The sequence below is a fragment of the Etheostoma spectabile genome, chromosome 22, assembly GCF_008692095.1.
Source record: "Etheostoma spectabile isolate EspeVRDwgs_2016 chromosome 22, UIUC_Espe_1.0, whole genome shotgun sequence".
Taxonomy (NCBI): Eukaryota; Metazoa; Chordata; class Actinopteri; order Perciformes; family Percidae; genus Etheostoma; species Etheostoma spectabile.
In genome coordinates, this window is record NC_045754.1 from 13,791,426 (window position 1) to 13,796,420 (window position 4,995).

Sequence of the window (4,995 nt, forward strand, 5' to 3'; positions counted from 1 at the left end):
GTGTACGTTTCTCTGCTACAGGAAAAGTGTAAAAATATCAAAAGCTATACATACTCACCTGACAGCTGTAAAAACTTGTATGCAAACATTCTTGTGATCAAAATGATCTTAGTATTTTTTTTACTATCTTGAGCTTCTAGACAAAGCACAAGCAAAGAAAGAAAGTGAATATTTGCAGCACAATAAGCCCATTCGCCATAGATTTGACATCGTTTTTTGGCTCTGCTATGATGGCAGACAAAGATTTGACCTCCCAGGTCCCCACTTGAATACACAGACACACACGTTACCATGGGACCAGGACCTGTTGACAAATGTCGCTTGTTTGCACTATTATTTGATTTTATCACTGTGTAACTATCTTTACGGATCTTTTGACATGCTTCGTTAGAGCCCAAACTGATTTCACAACAGGGCAGGGATCAGTCGGCGGGTCAAAGCCTTTATAAAGCAAGAATTTTTATTGGTTGGCTGGAGGTCTTTTTATGTTCATTTCTTTGTAAATAGAAGATGTGATGCTGTGGCAATGTGAGAGATAACTCACCGATGAAGACTGCACTGCAACGAGCTTGGCAGTTCGACATCTGTCGGTTTTATGTGTCAGACATTCCCAAAACACATCACAAAATAGGGAACTATATCCATCACCATTTCCTAGAGCCTAACATGACTTCATCAAATGTCTTGTTTTGTCTTATCAACAGTGTAAAGCCCCCAAATATTCAATTTACTCAAATGTAAGACAAGAAAAAGCAGCAACTCCTTACATCTGACAAAGCTGCAACCCTAAAGTGTCAACCAAAATAGTAACGTTACAGGCTGAACAAAATAAAACAAAACATTACATTATTACTAATTTGACCCAGTGCTGTTATATAATTATTGGTTATAGCTGTTATGACTTCAGGTAGTTCACTAGCACATTAAACACCTAACACATATATTTTGATGGGAATAATGCACTGATCTTTGTCCCCAAACGTAAACTGAGTCTTTTCCTCTCATGCTGACCCAAACATATTTCGAGTATTTTTTATTTGAGGCATTGGCTAAGTTATAATTTGGCAGACAGGCTACATTCTCTTATCCCAGCTGATAGAGTCCACTGGCACAGAATCAAGTCAGGTGAAACAGTAACACCACCTGGCTTTTCTTTACTGGGGACATACACTCTACCCTCACTTTCTTATAAAAATCCTAAATTAAGAATATTATATGATATGTAGATTTTAGAAGCAAATATCAGCATAGCCTTTCCAATTGACATATAAAACAAAGCTGTACCTGAACCTTAAATGCCCATTCGAGGCGTGATCAAACTATTTAGCATTGTTGCACCAACAGAGTATGTATGTTGCACTGTCCTGGTTAAGAGTACCGTGGAAGTACAGTGAAACGATAAACCACTTGTGGGAAGGCCCCAGTAGAGCTCTTATTAAAGACCTCATTGTTGACTGTTTGTTCCAGGTCATTTTGTTCCACTACACTTGAAAGGGATGTTAAAAACCCTGCAGGAAGAGGGAGACGCGGCCTCCATTTGAGCGTGAATACAACCCCTTCACTTGAATAAGGGGATGGCTCTGTGTTTCTAGGTCACTCTGGCTCTCCGAAATGCACACCTCACTATCAGAGGGAGAGAGAAACACAAACAGACCTCAACATTTGACAACATCACATTTAGGGAACTTGGGTTAACACAGTTAACAGCTGAGTTTCAATGTGACATTATGACCATCATGATCTTATGCACATCTCAATAACTGTTTCTGCACTTTGTTGACTATCCTTGCCTCCCTCTACAGTCTGTCGTCTGTCCCCATTTTGTGTAATCAAAGGAAAATGTAAGAAAAAAAAAAGACGAAATCCTTTATCTTCCACTTGAAAGTGTTTGAAATCATCAAGAAGCTTTGATCCGTCACTCCCAGACACCACCCTGTCTGGTCCCACATGCTACGTGCTAGCCAAAAAGCTACTACAGGACCAGACAGCAGGGGTCCGATGCATCAGTGTAGGGTCACAACTAAAACTCAATGTGAGCACAAAGACAGAAATATTCATACCCATTCTTTTTACCCCATTTTTATGACAACTATACTGTCATTTGTCATGTCATTTCTATGACATACTACACTATTACTTTTTGTGGCATTCTAAACTATTACATTTTTATGACATTTTATGACACAACACTGTGACATTTTATGAGATACTGTACTATGAACTTTTCACAATTTTATTACTTACTACATTTTATGACAATTTTATGGCATATTCTAGTTTTAAGATTCTAGGCCCCCTCCAAGATCCTTGCGAGAGTAAAGATCTGATCCGTTGTTCCACGACCAGGACGGAATCCGCTTGTTCCTCTTCAATCCGAGGTTCGCTATCGGCCGAACCCTCCTTTCCAGCACCTTGGAGTAGACTTTACCGGAGGCTGAGAAGTGTGATACCCCTGTAATTGGCACACACCTCTGGTCCCCTTTTTGAAGAGGGGAACCACCACCCGGTCTGCCACTCCTTAGGCAACGTCCCAGACTTCCACGCAATGTTGAATAGGCGTGTCAACCAAGACAGCCCCTCACACCCAGAGCCTTCAGCATTTCTGGACGGATCTCATCAATCCCTGGGGTTTTGCCGCTGTGGAGTTGTTGACTACCTCAGCGACTTCCACCAGGGAAATTGACGACAATCCCCATCATCCCCATCCACTCTACCACAGAGGGCATGTCAGCTGGATTTAGGAGTTCCTCAAAGTGCTCCTTCCACCGCCCTATTACCTCCTCAGTTGAGGTCAACAACGTCCCATCCTTACTGTATACAGCTTGGATGATTCCTTGCTTCCCCCTCCTGAGGTGGCGAACGGTTTTCCAGAAGCACCTTGGGCCGACCGAAAGTTTCTCAATTCTCTCCGAACTTCTCCACACACGCTGCTTGCCTCTGTCACGGCAGAGGCTGCAGCCCTTCGGGCCCGTCGGTGCCCTGCAACTGCCTCCGGAGTTCCGAGACAACATATCCCGGAAAGACTCCTTCTTCGTTGGACGCTCCTGACCACGGTGTCCACCAGGGTGTTGTGGGTTACCGCCCTTGAGGCACCTAAAACCCTAAGACCACGCTCGCCGCCGCAGCTCTAGCCATGGAAACTTTGAACATTGTCCACTCAGGTTCAATGCCCCCAGCCTCCACAGGGATGTCCGAAAAGTCCGCCGGAGGTGTGAGTTGAAAGTCGTCGGACAGGGGCCTCCCCAGACGTTCCCAGTTTACCCGCCATACCATTTGGGCTTACCAGGTTGTCCAGAGTCTTCCCCCACCCCCTGACCCAACTCACCACCAGTGGTGATCAGTTGACAGCTCTGCCCTTCTTCACCCGAGTGTCCAAAACATACGGCCTCAGATCAGATGAAACGATTATAAAATCGATCATTGACCTTTGGCCTAGGGTGATCTGGTACCAAGTACACTTATGAGCATCCCTATGTTCAAACGTGGTGTTTGTGATGGACAATCCATGACTAGCACAAAAGTCCAACAACAGACAACCACCCTGGTTTAGATCAGGGAGGCCGTTCCTCCCAATCACGCCTCTCCAAGTATCTCCATCATTGCCCCGTGTGCATTGAAGTCCCCCACAGAACTATGGAGTCCCCACTGGAGCCCCATCAGGAAAAAAAAAAAAAAAAAAAAAAAAACTCCATTCAAGTCTCCAGAGGCCGAATACTCTGAACTCTTGTTTGGTGCATATGCACAAACAACAGTCAGAGTTTTCACCCCCATCACCCGCAGGCGTATGGAGGCGACCCTCTCGTCCACCGGGGTAAACTCCAACGCAGCGGCGCTCAGCCGGGGACTTGTGAATCCCCACACCCGCCCCGCCTCACACCATGGCAACTCCGGAGTAGGACAGAGTCCAACCCCTATCCAGGAGTACGGTTCCAGAACCGAACTGTGCGTAGGTAAGCCCACCAGATCTAACTGGTAGCGCTCCACCTCCCGCACAAGTCCGGCTCCTTCCCCCCCAGAGAGGTGACGTTCCACGTCCCCAGAGCCAGCCTCTGCCGCCCGGTTCTGGTTATACGTTATAGTATAGTATGTCGAAAAAAGTCAATTAAAGTTATATTATAGCATGTGGAAAAAGTCACCACCATCAAAAAAAATCGTTGTTCTGTATATTATGTCAAATAAGTTAAAAAAAGGTCATAGTATAGTATGTCAAAAAAGTCATAGTATCGAAATATCGAAAAAAAGTCATAGTATAGTATGTTGAGTATAGTATGTTGTAAAGAGTAATAAAAAGTCATAGTATATCATGTGGAAAAAGTCATAGTATGTAAAATAAAGTCAAAGTATTGTATGTTTCTTGTAGCTAAACCAACATTCTGCTGTCAATATTTAAATGTTTTCCTCTCCTTTGCCGTCAGCTCTCATTCACCTCCAGCTCATCAAATCCAGCTCCCAGGTCTGAGCTCACCAGACCTCGCTCCTCTACTCATTCATCCAGATCTCAGCATCCTCTTCAGTCCTTACCATCACCACCAGTGTATGGACTCCATCAGAGGGTATCCTACATGCTCACGACTTCTCGGCCTCCCCCTTGAATATGATGACGTCACAATGGGATTTCAATGATGTCATGATGGGGTCTAATCGCCGAAGACTTTAATTTATAAATAATGTGCCCACGTCAATAAAGAATTGTTCACTCAAAATGAGGTCTTTCCTGATTGAAATAGTATAGTATGATGAAAAAAAGTCATATTAACATGTGTCATGAAAGTTTATAAAAAGGTATGAAAGTCTTAGTATAGCATGTTGAAAAAAAATGAAGAAAAAAACGTTGTATTATAGTATGCCAAAAAAAGAAGAGTATAGCATGTCGAAAAAAGGTTTTAAAAAAGTAATAGTATAGTATGTTGAAAAAAGTCAAACTATAGCATGTCGAAAAAAATGAAAGAAAAAATATCACAGTATAGTAAGTTGAAAAAACTTATCAAAAGTCAT